Below are 16,081 nucleotides of genomic sequence, written 5' to 3'. Positions count from 1 at the left end.
GGAAACGACTGGTGCTTGCACAGGGGACCTTTCCTTTCATATTCATATATGCTGATCTCCTCCAGGCTTTTAGTCACCTCTCTACGAATGTTTGACTGACTCTAGTTCTTGGCATCCTAGAGTGTTCCCAAGCGCTGTGAGATCGATCCGCTCCCTCCTCCTCTCTCCACGCTATTTATGTGATGCACTTATGTGATGCAGCCCCTATGCTGGAGAAGGAAGGGGGCAGAGAAGGAGGTGCCAAGGTGGTCCGACGGGCTTCCAGATGAAAGCCCAGGCAGGGCGGTCTTTTGAATGTCTTGGCTGGTGCACTGAAACAAACAAATAAACAAGCAAACAAAGAACCGATCGGAGGTATGTAGCGCAAACAGTATGGCAAGTCTGAGGCCATGGGCGATGGGGCAGGGTCCCGGGGAAAGTTAGAAGTCCATGTTGTTGTAATTGTCTTCTTGTTTATTTTATCCAAGTACCCCACTGAATAGGGGAAAAATAAACACTCTGCCCCCCCCCCCCGCAAAAAAAATTCAAACAGTCGAGTCGTCTTTAGTGCTAGCCCTTGTGGCTGAATAAAAAAGGATGGTCCAATTTCTATTGAGCTGAGAAATCTTTGAAGTGGGAAGTTATTATCTGAGAAATTCCTGCTCGTCGCCCTAACAACGCTGATGAAACGTAGAAAGGTTCTTTGTCAGCGATTTGTTCTCCTCTCTGTCAAACTCCCCCTGCCCCGTTCTGTGGGACCGTTTCTAAAGAGATGAAACCAAACTTCTTAAAAGATAAGGTTGGGATGGAGACAGACATTGCCCCAGCCGGCAACCCTAGCGATGCCTCTACCTATGTCCTTCTCCCCTTCTCTCTGGGTGGGGGGAGGAGGTGTGGTCTCTCAGCTTCTGGCTCGATGTTCCTTCGGGGCCTTTTTCTCTGGAACTTGTTTGTTTGTTTGTTTGTTTTTAAGCCATTGCCTTCTATTCAGAACCCAAATCCTTGTAAGCTACACGCCAGCCATTAATACTACTAAGTCTGTAACAAGTTCTGACCCTCCTGCTCTTCCCTCCGCCCCATAATGAATGCAATCCCACACGCAAGCCTTTATCCTGGTTTTGGCTGACATTAACGCTGGAACTACCTATTAAATGCACGTTTCTCTATTGCAATGCACTAAAACGGTCCCGCCTTCAAAGCGATGGCTTCCATATGTTGCCATGTTTTATTGTCAGCGCCTGGGAAGGCAAGTCATACACAGCCCCTGCTTGGAAACCTCAAATGAGAAACGCAACAGTCGGCAATTAAAGGATGTCCTGGGGTGGGGTGGGGGCCCGACACATTGCGCATCAGTTTTGCACGTCTTGCTACTTTTATGAGCTGGGGTCCCTTTGAAATGATGGTCTCGTTGAGTACCATGGGATGCTGCCACGTGCTCTAAACTGGAAGGCCAGTGGGTTGTTACAGGAGGCCAATCAGAGTTCGGACACTGGGGCCCATTTCATGGACATACCTGGAAGCCGTAACTCGCAGCCAGTCCCATTGATGATTTAGTGAAACAGGAGGATTTGCAATTTCAGTCCATTGCAACCGAATCCCACAGGTGTGGAGCTAAGTCCCACTGAAATTCACAGTCATGGCTCCTACAAATCACGTTTGCTGTGGGAGTGATAGTCTCTCGCTTTTCGATGAGATTCCTGGAGATCCTAAACCATTTGCAGAGAAGTGCCCCCTCCCTTCAAATAAATACTTTCTTCTGATGGATTGTGAGTTCAGCACTATTGGCTTTAAAACCGTAGGAAACCTATACAAGACAATAGGTGCATTTCACAAATATCCTATTTCAAATGAATTTGAATTGACATAGATTCTAACCCGAGTTCAGTCCTCATCCCACCTTCGTTTATGGATCGGTCTGTTTCTCATGAATGTGGATTTGTCGATTTGGAAAAAACGCATATTTGTACTCATTCCAGGAGGTATTATTGTGTTGCCTTATTTACAAAGGTCACTGTTCCTTTTTATGTGTGAGTTTTTATCTTACTGTGTCACTTTTGAAAGGGTCTATGATGTAAACAACACAGAAAAGGGAATACTTTGTCATTAGGTAGTTGTATATAGCAGGTATAATGTCTCTGATGCCTTGGCAAACACTGTGATTGGACATACATAATGCTTTATACATAATTGTCTAAAACATCGTTAATACCCGAACAATCGGTAGTATTGATGGAAAAAAGAGTACTTTTAAAATAAAGATCTGCATGAGCAATTGTGCTGCTTGCGTCTTTTGCTTCAATTCTTCACTTTTCTCTTTCCAGTTGATTTTTGGAAGAACCAGGTATTTGTTGGGAGTTTTAATGCGCCTGAAAAATAAAATGGACTCTGGCAGGTTAGGGATGGAAAACTAATGCTGACCTTTTAAAAAGTTTTAAAGTTAAAAAAGAATCGTCTTCGTTTTCCTTCCTTCCTTTCTTCTCCCCCCCCCCCCCCTCAAAGAAAGCAACTGTTTTCCGGAACTGTGGCTTTTAAAAATGTGTTGAAATTACTTCATTGACTAAAATCCGATAATGGTGGTACCCAACCCATTTCCGTGTGAATAGTCCATAACGAGCCCCTTTCCACTCTTCCCTCCCCGCCGCTACTGTACATCTATCTATGCGGTGCTCCTCGCTGTCAAGGCCTACTGCGTTTCGCCGCACATGCGCACTGGCGGAGCACAACTTGGGAAGACGTTGCCTAGCACGCTAATGCCACTTGGCTTTCTCCTCAGAAACGTGACCTGGGGGAGGGCTGAATCCTGTGCATGAACTGGTTTTACTCCTAAGTAGATATTCATGGGATCAAGAGCTTGTTTATTTATTTGTGTGTGTGTGTGTGTGTGTGTTTGCGTGCGCGTTAGCGTGTGTTTTAAGGTGTTCATAATGCAGGGCGTGATGGATATTTAGGCAGCAAGCAAGTCAACCTTCGCTTCACCTAGAGACCTGCACGCACACCCATCTCCCTGCCCCCAACAAAGTATACAGAGTTAGCTTAAGACTGAAGTAGGAGGGAAAAGACGCATCAAGGACTGGAAATGTCTCTCAGTAAGACAGACAAATGCCAAATCCATGTGTCCTGGCTTAACACAGAACGGATGGGACCTGAACTTCTCAGATTTTGTTTTAGAAGTCCTTTATAGCCTTTGGCCCCATCTGCCCGACATACAATCTGGATCCAATCCCATTGGACGTTTGAAGACACTAAAGAGGAGACGGTTAAAAAAAAAGGAGGGGGGACATAGAGGAAAGGATGGAAAGAGAAGGGACTTATGGAGGAAGTTTCGAATGCCTTGACACCTCTCTGCTCCTGAAGGTCGCGATCCTGTGCACGTCAGTCCCATGAAACTCAAGTAGCCCTCCTACCGAGAGAACATGTGCTGGAGCAGGCCACCGGTTATAAAGCCCGCAGTGATGCAGAGAAATCTGGTGGGCCCGGATTCCACTATAAGTGACGGAAGGAGCCCTTCGCAGCATGGGGAGAGACGGCGGCCTCTACAGGAGCTGCTGCCTTTTCCCTCCGCCGTCCTCCACCTCCTGAATGCTGCAGAGAATCCATTTGGGGGGGCTTCCTCCCCTGTTGCATCGATCCGTCGGGAAGCCTCTGCATTATGCGAAGGCATTATTTAAGACCATTCAGGTCACGAAAGGCCGTTTGTATCTTTAGAAAATGAAGATTAGAAACATGGATCGGGACCGCTTCCGCCTACTCTTTGCGCCTCCTTTCATGGAATGCCCATCAAAACGACCCTTCTCCTTTCTCTAGAAATCTAGGACCCGACCCCGGGGGTGATTGTCTCACTCGCCCCCTCCCACCCTGACCGCCGCCTCCTGAAGATACAGGTCCTATTCAAATGTTGTGGCAAGAGACGCCTTTGGGGTGGGAGAGGTTCATGCGAATCATTTCCCCGTTGCCTTCTCAGAGCGACGACCAGCGTCTCGGAGAGGAACACTGGAGTGGTTTTTGCGCTCCACCATGTGGGTCCTTCTGAAATGCTCCGGAAATGTGTTCTATGGCACCGGAAGGGTGGGTGGGCAGAGGTATAGGTGCTTACATTCACTTGCATTGAGTAATAATATCAGATAGCTCTTAGAGAAAGTGTAATTGAAACAGAGATAAGTAGTCTGAGGGCAGCTTCCGGGTAAGTGGTTCGGGGAACTCCGCCTAGGGTGAACTGACAAGGCTTTGTGCTCTTGGATAGCTCAGGTGCGCGGGAGATGGCCCTGATGTTTTCAGGACAGAGAAATTTGCACCCACCCATTCGAAACCACTGATAATGAAATCCACTGCTTCTCCACCCCTACGCCCTTCAGTGTGTAGAGAAGGGATGTCCCATTCAGTCAGTTGGGGACAAACGCATTACAAGCCTTTCTCCTTCTGCACTATTCACAAGTGATGCACTTAAGGGTTTATCTCTGCTCTGTCTGCTTCTTGGTGGGCCTAGCTTATAGGATGAGATGGTTTCCTAGCCAAGAACAAGACGCGAATCCAGTGGCATGACAGCTAGGAATGTGACGCATCATGTATATGCACGTAAGTATCATGGACATAACACTGCCATCATCCACACGAACCGCCTGCTACACTTTCTTGTTGTTTTGATCTTTGTCACATAGAGAGGCGTGGGTATGAGGAAAACTGTAGGAATCTACTCAGATTTCAGCAGTGGTAATCACAAATCACAGTGTCCCAATACTGGAAAAAGTTGGAAGTTTGGTTAAAATATTTTAGCTACTTACTGTTCTACTTTCCTTTCTGTGAACTGTGTTTTTAAAAATTTAAAGGGAAGTGCAAGCAGATTAAGGTGGGGGGGGCAGGAGTGACAAGAAGTAGGTATATTTAACAGAATATCTTCTTTTGGGGCTTCATACATCCTTTAATGCACAGATAATTAAATCATTTTGAATTAAAAAGCGTTCTATTTCTGATGAACGAATAGAACGTAAGCCATGTTGAAGACGTTATGGTTTCCGGATGGGGAAGGGGGGAAAGATAAACTTTTCAAGCTTTTACAAACTTCCTGAGGTTGCCACCTGTGAAGTGCTGACCAGTCATTCAAGTTTGCACATGCACGCCGAAGAGTTCAACTAACCTGAAGCCCCAAGTCAGTATTGCACAAGTGCAGGATAACTTAAGTAATAAAAGCAAGACACCCCAAAAATGATAACGACACCCGCTATCATTAGAAACGTCTCTTCCCACCCACCCCCCTTCCAGGGACAGAACTTCAAAGATGTGTTCCTTCGTTTGCAAATTAACCTTTGAACTTTGGCTGACTCTTCGTCCAAATGTGAGACCTGGAGCAGCTCAGATGCACTCCGATGGATCTGGACTTTAAAACAAAAAACTTATGCAAGCGCTTCTTTTTCAAGCTTGGGAAGGTTGGCTTGATGCAAAACGCTGCCCAGTGTCAGGGATCTGGGGCTGACGCTTCCTAAGGGAAAGCACACCAGACACTTTGACTCTAAAGACACCTAGTGACATTTCTTTTAAAATGACAACAAGGGAAAGCACTTGGGCTGACGTGGATCCAAGGGATCCAGCAGCACGTCCGCAAAGGGCAGTCTGCTGGAGAGAATATGATCGCCTGTTTTGTTTGCGTCATTTAAATACCTATCTTTAAAGACGTCTCTTCGGTTGGGGGAATTCGGCCAGACGAACTGGGTTGATTCTCTCGACTTTTTCTTTATTTCTTTTTGCAATCTGGGCCTCTCGGTCGAGGCAGCCAGGAAACCGAGGGGCTTCGTCTAATCCTTTCATTGGCCTTCAGCGAGGCTCAGTGGACTGACAGATTTTGGGGCACGACTCGTCAACATTTGCATCCAACCCTCTCGTGTGTGTGTGTGTGTGTGTGTGTGTGTGTTTTTTAAACTGGCCATTCTAATACACATGCTTTGTTTAGAGAAATACGAACAAGGCAAACGGGTCGCTTCCCCTGGAGGAATACTGTTCCTTTTAATGGAACTACTGTGGAGTAAACATAAATTGAACCATGCAGTGTATTAATTTGTGCCAGTACTAGGTCAGGATTAAAGATGTAGTTGATCTTTCTTCCCAAAAACCGGATTCTAGTTAGTTTGTGACCATTCGATTCTCTGTCTTTGAAGAAATCCTTGTATGATAGACCTGTACAGCCTCGCTATATTTAAATGCCCCGCCAGTCTGCTCTCCAAAGCAAGGGGATTTTATTTATTTATTTACACCTGGAAAGATCCTAAACCTTCCTTAAATGCAATTTTTTTAAAAATAAATAAATAAATAAATAAATAAAATGAGTTTACAATTCGATAAGAAGGGGGGTGGGTAACAACAAAATTTGATTAGGGGAATAATTTCAAGAATCCCTGGGTGTTTTTTTTTTATTATTGTGCAGGAAGCCAGCCAATTTAAGAGGTGTGTGGGGAGGGAGAAAGTTGTAAAAAATTTCCGAGACTCCTTTAAGTGTGAAATATCATTTCATTGTAAATAGTTTAAAAGGGAGTAGGTAATCCAACTTCCGGATAGTGTTGTGAATTATTTCAGCAGACTCTTTTAAAAGGGGATTAGCCGGGCTTTAGGGGCACAGCCCTTCTGTTTTATTCAGGCTCTGATTTTATGTTATAATTACGAGATGTAAAGCCTCTTGAATTAGTATGCAGCCGCAGTCCAGACATTATGCAGGTGCTATTCTAATCATTCAGCTTTTTAATTAAGGGACGAGGTAAGAAAACAGAATCATAAAAACACTTTTGTGAGAGCTGAGAAAATTGTGGGCGACTGCATGAATGAAGCCTTTATACCTTCCCGTGACAGGTCAGACACCAATTGCCTGACTTACGACCTTTTCTTGGTGAAACAAGGCCGAACAGCTTTCTCACCTTGTTCCCATTATATGGCTTTTATACTCGTGGAGAACTTATGGAAATGCCCACCAGATTCTTACAGAAATTGGAGGAGGAGGAAGGAGAGAGAAAGAGGCCATTTCCATTAGAATAGGTAGGTAGTTGATAAGAAATTACTTCCTCTCTTCGAATTTTTCCAAATGGGTGGCCGCCCTGTGCACGCCTACGGAACTGAGGGTCGTTAATTATTATTTTTAAATAAAAGTTTTTGTAGATAACTTTGTCATAAGGCCTTGCTGGCAGCGGAGAGGGGGGTTTAAAATAAGCGTCGCTGGTGTTCATCATGAATGTGAAAAGGGCATAATATTTCCAAGGCAGGCTCCTAAGGCTCCTAACCACTGGATAGCAAGAAGGTGTAAAGGATTTAATTACAGTTCGAGACAACTGCTTTTATATTTCGCTTTTTTCTCCAATGGAGACCTTACTACTTAGTTCTGACATCTTCCATATTAGACACTCAATTGCAAGGTAAGAGAGACGGAGAGTGTCTGGTCCACCTTCACCCGGTCAGCTTTGTAGCAAAGTGGGAATTCGAACCCGAATCTCCCAGGTCTTCCTTTCCAACCACTGCACCATGTTGAACGTATTTACTTCTAAGTTCTAACCATATTTAAGAATGAGTATCCTACTTATTTTTTGCTAGTGGGATTTACTATCAAGAATATGGGTCGACAACTTGAGGTTACTAAATATTTGCAATGAACCTGCAGTCCTTTTTCATACTTCCCTGAGAATAAATCCGATCGGATTAGCTATGTTTATTTGATTTGTTTCTTTGGTTCTATCCCGCTCCATTTCCTGCAAGCAGGGCTACTAGAAGGAGTAAGCTTGCAGAAGCCCAGGCCTCACTCAAGGGCAGATCTGCCCTGTAAAATGTCAGCAGACAGGTGTGGCAAACCAGGGTGTGTAATGCCTCAGCCTTGCGTTGTTGTTGCATACCTTTGGAACTCAGTCAGTACCTGAGAAATCCTCCAGGCGCGCCTGAAGGAAAGCTTCTTTGAGACTCTTTGGTCTCGGAGCCCCGCCTTCCAATCCTGCTTGGTGTGGGTTGGCCAGGGAAAGGCATTCTGCTCATTCTCAGAAATTGAGTGTGATCCCTTTGGCATCTAAGGCTGGCGCCGGGCCTTTGAATCTAGCTCGCAAGCCTTGTCCCTCGCCCTGAATTGCCTGCACTGGGGGGGGGGGGGGGCGGTAGCCTTCCCCGTTTTAGCTAAGGATTAAGACTCAGTCTACGCATGATGCAGCCCAAGGAAGTGGGCCCGGGATGCTAGAACAGAATGCAGATTTTTCAGAACTCCTCTAGAGCTGTAAGTCACGGTAGAATGTCAACTAGGGCTGCGCAGGAAAGTCTAGGACAGAACTTTTCTTTCTGGTGTATAAGGGTTTAAAAAAAAAACCAGGGAGTTTTAAATAGAGAAAGATTAAGAATGCCGTCCCCTTCTTTGCAGTCCGCCTCAGACGGTGGATCCCTTTAACACACAACATAACTTGCATCCCTGATCTCGTCACGCCTCCACCCACTGGGCACTTCCCTCCTAACTGCAGGGCTCCCGAAGGCCCTGAGGACTTTGCAATGGAATCCACAAAAATAAAGACTGGCGTCACAGTGGGAACGATGGCATGGCAGTCATTGAGACTGCCTCCAGAACCAGTTTAGAACTGGGCTATCAGGGGCTTAAGGAAATCTAAGCACTTCGGTTCGCGAATCTCACCGTCGGCAAACCTGATTTGTTGGGGAGTGTGTGTGGTCTCCCACAATCGAATGGCACGAAGGCTAGATACGCAAAGGTGCCCAAGACTCCATCCGTCCAGGTCACCAGAGCTACCGCCATTGGCTTGAATGGAATCGGAACTGATTCAATTCCAGCAGTTTGCAGGCCCGCCCCTGCTTCAAATGAGGGACTAAACACAATTTCTCTGGGCACGGTTAACACAGGAAAACATTTCGCCACCCTCTGCCCCGTTCTCTCCAGTCTCGTGGATTAGGAACCTTCTCATTTTCTTCGGAAATGACAAAGCACTTTCTCAGAGTAGGGCCAGGTCCCCTTGTCAACCTTTGCCACCCCCTCGAGCTAAATGACCCTCCCCCCCAGTCCCCATCTCAAGCGTGTGCTCTGCACCTTTGAACCCCCCTGCAGCAACATTGGGGTCTGTGTGTGTCTGGGGAGAGGAGTGACGCCCACCAGCTCTTGCGGCCAATCCGAGTCTAGGGCCGCTTCTCTTTCTGTTGTACGTTCCTTCCCGCCCCTCCCCTTTAATACGAAGTAATATTCCTTAATTGCATTTGCACCCTTAAGAGGAAGCCGCCGTCTGTGCTTGGCTTGTTGGCAAGAAGCTTGGGGGGAGGGGGATGTGTGGGGAGGGCCGCCAGACCCTGGTGCTGGGAATACAAATTGTGTGTGTGCGGGAGGGGGGGGGGCTTGGGAGACGTAGGGGACCTCGGGAGATGGAGGAGAGATGGCTTTCTGTTTTCAGATGGGAAACGTCTCTCTTCTGAATATCTTTCACACACACTCCTTAGGAGTAGGGTCCACTAGCCTGACTGGTCTGGGGCCTTTTTTTGGGGGGGGGGAGAACAATGTCAATAATCAAGATATCAGGAGTACTCGAAACGATCTGACGTTCAATGATTTTACTTTCACCGAAGAGGAGACTCTCTTCTACCCCCACGCACACATCCGACTTTTGCTAGCAGTGTAAATCAAGCGTTTTCCTTATCAAGGCCGAGCACTAATCTCTAACAACCTTCTCATAATGTGGCCGAGCGCGCCGCCCCACTCAGCACCTGCATCCTCAACAGAGGAGCCCATTCAATGGAAAACACGCTTGTTGGCCCTGCCCTCCAAAGAAGCTGTCTGAATAAGTCGAGCTCGTTGAATGCCCGGACTCGCTTTCTCTTCCTCACCTTTGATAAGGGGAAAATGGCTTCTAATTTGTTCATTTCCCCCCACTCAAACGGGGCTGCAGTATCTTTAAAGAGCCAGTTTGGTATAGTGGTTAAGTGCGTGAACTCTTATCTGGGAGAACCGGGTTTGATTCCCCACTCCTCCACTTACGCCTGCTGGAATGGCCTTGAGTTAGCCATAGCTATCGCAGAGTGTTGGGAAATACATGTTAAATTCGTGAATATAGAGATGGAAGTTTTGTGCTGAACCAAAAACACAAAATTATGGACTTTATTGAATCCATGGGAATAAAGAAACATGGAAACATTAGTACACCACTTGATCCAGCACAGAGGTTGTCCTTGAAAGGGCAGCTGCTTTGAGAACCCTCTCAGCCCCCCCCCCCCCTCACAGGGTGTCTGTTGTGGGGGGAGAAGATAAAGGAGATTGTAAGCCGCTCTGAGTCTCTGATACAGAGAGAAGAGCGGGGTATAAATCTGCAATTCTTCTTATTCTTCTTTTTTAAAAATCAGAAAAGAGGCCTTGTTGCTCTTCCCCCCAAACCACAAAGAAAATGTTTCTTTCTGGGCTAGCAGGCTGTTCGGGGAAAGAGCAAGAACGCTGGAAGCTTGCTTGGTATGTTTTTGACACATGATGTTCCCTCGCTCGGTTGTTTGTCTCATTTTTTCTAAGCTGCAGTTCGGACCTTTGCAAACTTGGGAGTGAGCCCCCATGAACACAGTGGGATGAAGTTCTGAGTGACTGTGGGATAATATGGGGCTGAAGGGTTTTGTGGGAGAGGGGGTCAGAGGGGGAGGAGTGCCTTCCTCTTCCATTCCTTTGGAATGGTCCTCCTGCAAGAATAAATAAAGGGGCTCTCCAAATGTCAGTCTTGTAGCAGAAATGGCAGCAGAAAGGCTGAGATAATCGAACTGCTCATATCCCAATCGCCTCACTGAAAATAATAAGATGCTGTAAGGTCGCCTGAGCCTCTATGCTTGAGAGAAGAGGATGGAGCGTAATGGCAGGGTCTCAGTTAATTACCCTCGGCATCCCACAATTAACAATGCATCTGCCCATCCATCTTCAGTGTTGACATTTAGTCCTTCACCATGCCCCCCACAATGGTGACCATATAAACTAAACTTGTTATTCCTGTTTGGTCTTCGGATCTGTTAAACATCTTCATTATGCTGTGTGCTAATTTTCTGCTCACCCTCTGCCGATATGTGTGGACTGGTAGTTTCCATTTCATTATATCTGAGGAAGTGCCCTGAGCACAAAAGCTTGTACCTTGAATAAAACTTTGTTGGTCTTAAAGGTGCCACTGGACTCTAACTTTGTTCTGCTGCTTCAGACGAATATGGCTGCTCTCCTGAACATATGCTCATATTCCAAACACTATTAGGCAGAAACACAGACCTTCAGGCTTGGATCTGTACTCTCTCTCTCTGTAGCTGCGCCTTATCTCCAAAAAGTATTGGAAACCCTCTAAAGTCTATAGAATGTAATTATTTTATTTCTTTAAAAAAAATCTGAACAACCATACTTGAAAACAAATGATCCTTGTGGCACTGCAAAGACTCACAGTTAAATCCTTCTAAAGCTATTCACTTTAATGCACTTAGAAGGGCGTAACTCTGTTTAGGCATGAACTGTAAACACATCTGTTGTGGGCCTGCACTTCCAAAGCTGATGCCACAAGACATGTCTTTAATGGTGCCACAAAACTCATTGCAGCTACAAACCTGGCTTTTTTCCAGTACTAACTGAAGATGAATTCTGTGCCACCCTAAACCTTGCTTTGAAAAAGCACCACCAAGACTATCTGCAACCCCATGCCGGCTTGAATACAACAGTTCTGAACTCTGAGTATATACACCAATAGGACTGGAATGCACACCTAGATCCATTCAATGGAACCTGGTCCCAGCAGAGACATCTTGAACCCCCACCGTTTAAAGAACAGGAGCTTTCTTTTGCAAATGACTGATATTCTGTTTGCCTAAGAACCTGCAAGTCAGATAATGGGCCAAGAGGTATTTGATTCATTGCACAAATACAATCATGGCAAAATCAGTGGGGTTTGCCTAGTACAGAAGGTCACTGCCCTGTCTCTAGAAGAATAGCTCAATGCAAGAGGGAGGGAAACTGAAAGCTTATGTCTGAAAAAGAAGGCTGTGTGACTGGACCACTTTTTAAATGCTTCAATTCAACGTATATAATAATTAGATCCTTAAAGCCCCATCATTCTTATATATAGCCTGATGAAGAGTTTTGGAGAACTCAAAAGCTTGCACACAGTTTCCTGTCATTTTGTTACAGTTGACTTAAAAACAAATTAGCTTTGGACCATTGTCTCACATGTGTCTTATAAACAATCATCTATCATTAGCAAACACAAGAAAGTTGAACTCTCCGCCCCCACCAAGTCTACATTTTCCTTCTTATAAGCCTGAATTGGCTCTGGGGCTGAGTTGGGAAATGTGTGGGTCAGATGGGAAGATTTCGGGCTTTAGAACACTCCTCTCCTCTCAGGGTTCTCCAGCAAATCCAGGCAGCATCCGGGATCTATTAGCTTGTTGCAGTCGTTGAAGTTACAGGTAAGATGTTTCTTGTCGGGATCTGGCCCTTCGCACACCAGTGGCCCTGCCCGCACCCCCTGCTACATAGCAACGAACCTGGGTTGCCCTCTAGTCATCACGTGGTAGGAAACGCTCCGTGTTCTTTTTCTAGCGTGGACGATCAGGCACTTCACAATCTCCGCACACGGCTCCACTGGGAGAGACCTAAAATGAGTGGAACTCCCCCCACCGCTAAATCCGAGTCGATCTGTGAACAGCAAAACCTCAAGCCAGGTTCTCCCCACCCCTCCCCCAGCCCTCCACCTTTTCCTACGGATTCCCTCTATGAACACCAAGCGGTTCTTTTCTGGCATTACCCTAGGCTTGGACTAATAGAAAACTAAGATCTCACCTACCCCGCTTCCCTCCGTTCCCGCCCCCGCCAGTACAGCCGAAAAGCCTTTGATGTCTTGCCAAGAAATACACTTCCTTCAAAGAGGCATGTCAACATTTGTTTTTCCCATTAAATGGCGTTTAGTTGCGACTGGAAGGAGAGGGGGGGGCGAAATTATGCGAAAGGACCAGTTTTTAATTCGATGTATAACAACCGCGGGGGTCTAAGAGAAAATAAGGGCGAAAGCGATAGACACAAATAACTAAATTACCCAAACGTTAGTATATCTGCGAGCTTCATTAATATGTAACAGACTCCCCAGTTAATCTCCAAAAGCCAGTGTTCCCCCTCTAAAATAGCACTCTGGGACGAATTGTACAGGAGATCAATCACTGCTAATGCAGGAAGGTTTACTGCGAGGGGGGAAGAAAAGCTATTTACACCTTCAAATGGAAGCTTTTGAGATTTAAGAGTAAGGGTCATACATCACCAAGAATAAATGATTATGAATTGGTAAACGCGCCCTCCAGCCATTAGCTTTGCCACGCGATTTATCATTTCGGGGTGCTCGCCCCCTCCCCTCCCCCCCCCCTTTGAAAATAATCGGGCTGCTTGGAAAAGGAAAGCATGACGGATTTATTTTTTTTTTACAGGCCACCGCGGGAAAGTTTGTTTTTGCATAGACGATAAGTCATCCAAACGCGGCCATTCAGCAAGGAGCCAGGGCCACTTCTGGATCGCTACGCGCCGGAGACAATGTGGCCCTTTGGCGGGGTCATTTATTACCCCAGCCAGCGATTGGCCCGGCCGGGCGGAGCAAATACGCCGCCGCTCCCAGGCTCTGCCGCAGTGGCGAACTTGGGCGCTCTTGGCAGAGGAGGTGTCATCGGCGCGGGGCGGGAAGGTCTCTTGCTTCAGCCGGGTGGAAGGAAATGAAGCGGAGAGGCACAAGAGGAGCGGAGGATGTCCCAAGGGATTGCGCAGGAGAAGTGCCGGCTGGAGATCCGCAGCTTCTGTTCATTCGCATGGAGTCCCGATTTGTTTATGTATTTGTCTATATCTCCCCTTCCTTCGTCTGCAAGACTGATAACTCGCATTTGTTTCTATGGGGTTCTGAAGTTGTTGTGTGTATTCCCCCCCTTCTACTATAGACAGTCTACTTAGGGAGATGTTGGGCAAAGAAGAGCAGAACGCGTTCCGGAACAATACTGCGGGGGCTCGCCTTCTCTAGAGGATTTTAAGAAGATGCTAGAGAGCCTCCTGACACCAAGGCTGGTTCTGTGAGTTTAGGCAGATCGTGAGAGGGAAGGCAGGGAGGGAAGAACCAATGACCGGCTCAAGGGAATGCGGAAGGCCACTTTGGGGTCAGGGAGGGATTTTTCTCCAGGTCAGATTAGCCAGGGATCCTGGAGGTTTTTTGCCTTCCTCTGGCCATAGAGCAGGGGTCACGGAGAGGGGCGGGGTGGAGAGCGGGGGGGAAGTTGTGAATTTCCTGCTTTGTGCAGAGGGTTGGTCTAGAGTAGATGACCCTTGAGATTCCTTCCATACCTATGTTTCTATTAGGCCAAACTCTAGAAACCGCTTACTTCTGAGAAATATCTTGTAGTCCACCTGGGGCAATGATCTCCAGGACAAGGAATCCAACTATAGGCCGAATATAGGCCAAGGAAACCAGCCAACCTTGGCAACCACACAAGGATGTAATTCGTTTCCTAGCCATGTTCTAGGACCCAATCCTCTGCTAAAGAGGAGACTTTTTGAGAAACAGAACGTAGAAAAGTCATTGTCTGGTCTCAGGACCCTTTCTCACGTTCTGTAGAGCCAATCCGATTAGTCGGTCTCAAAACCGCTTCTCAAAAGCGGACAGTGGTAGTGGACAGTGCAGGCCAAGAGGTGACTTCTGGCGACCCGTAGGGGTGGTTTGCCATTGCCTCCGCTCTCTATGAGCAACCCTAGACTTCCTTGGTGGTCTCCCATCCAAATACTAAGTAGGGCTGACCCTGCTTAGTTTCCGAGATCTGTCGAAATCGGGCTGGCCTGTGCAATTCAGGTCAGGGCCTCAAGGAGCGTACATTCCTACAACAGTTCACTTGAAATCTCCGGGACTTGATTCCAAGCAAAGGAAGTGGAAGCCTGGTCGATAGCCGCCAGTGAGACAACACCGGTGGGGGGGGCGGGGGCGGGGAAGCACTGAGAGGTCAGCTTTTCGCCGGTGCCAGCCAATCCGACTCCAGCCACCTGCTTGCCGATTTATTGAAAGATCCATTTCCAGAAAAAAGATCAATTTCTAGGCATTTTCTTGGACTTCCTCTGAGAACCTGCGCTTGGATGGCGAGTCCGTAAACTTTTAGAAACACACATGTCTCTCTGGAAGGAAGCCCTCATAAAGTTGGAATCATTTCAGTGGAGGGTTGTTGTTGTTGTTTTAACAAGACCTCGGGGGCAAAGTGCTAGATGCCTTCCACTCTAAGGCCTTATCTCAAGAGCGACCCAGCCTACGCCGCCCTCTCTCTCCAACTCCCAATAAATAGGATTCCAGTTGTGACAAGTCTCTACTTTCTGAAGGGGGAGAAAGAGATATAATAGGTGTAGGGCAGGGGTGGCCAACGGTAGCTCTCCAGATGTTTTTTTGCCTACAACTCCCATCAGCCCCAGCCAGCATGGTCAATGGCTGGGGCTGATGAGAGTTGTAGGCAAAAAAACATCTGGAGAGCTACTGCTGGCCATCGCTGGTGTAGGGAAAAGGGGGTTCGGGCACTCTTTCGCTCTGTAGGCAACCAGATCTGATGGGTTCTCAAGTACTAGTTCTTTCCCCCACCTGTAAGATGGAAATAGCTGTAAGATTCTGTCATAAAACATATTCCTTTTAAATGAAATGTCCTTGTATGGTCCATATATATAAGGAACCGTTTAAAGAATCATTCCATGGGTGGGGGAGGGAACAATATGAAGCTTAAGCTACTGAATGCTGTATGCTTTAATCGCCTGGACTTCACAGTTCTATGATTAGTCAATATTCTAGTAGTTTCACCATGCAATCCTATACTTAGGGCCTGGAGTAAATGCATAGAACTGGGTTGAAAGGTGGCAGTCTTGTGCGCACTTACTGGGAGTAAGGGCCATTGAACACAACAGGGCTGACTTCCGAGTAATCATACACAGAATCGAAAAGCACAACGCTCAGGGTACCAGATCCTGGAGCTACAGAATACTAAACCCCAAACCACAACTGTAGAATATTACAGAGGCAAATTTTGGGAGACGCGAGGCATACAGTATACCATTCAAGGGTTCATAGGTGGGCAGAAAGGTCTACGATAGAATCACTTTTTAAAACTC

This window comes from Heteronotia binoei, chromosome 6 (assembly GCF_032191835.1).
Source record: "Heteronotia binoei isolate CCM8104 ecotype False Entrance Well chromosome 6, APGP_CSIRO_Hbin_v1, whole genome shotgun sequence".
Taxonomy (NCBI): Eukaryota; Metazoa; Chordata; class Lepidosauria; order Squamata; family Gekkonidae; genus Heteronotia; species Heteronotia binoei.
This window is presented reverse-complemented; position numbering follows the sequence as displayed.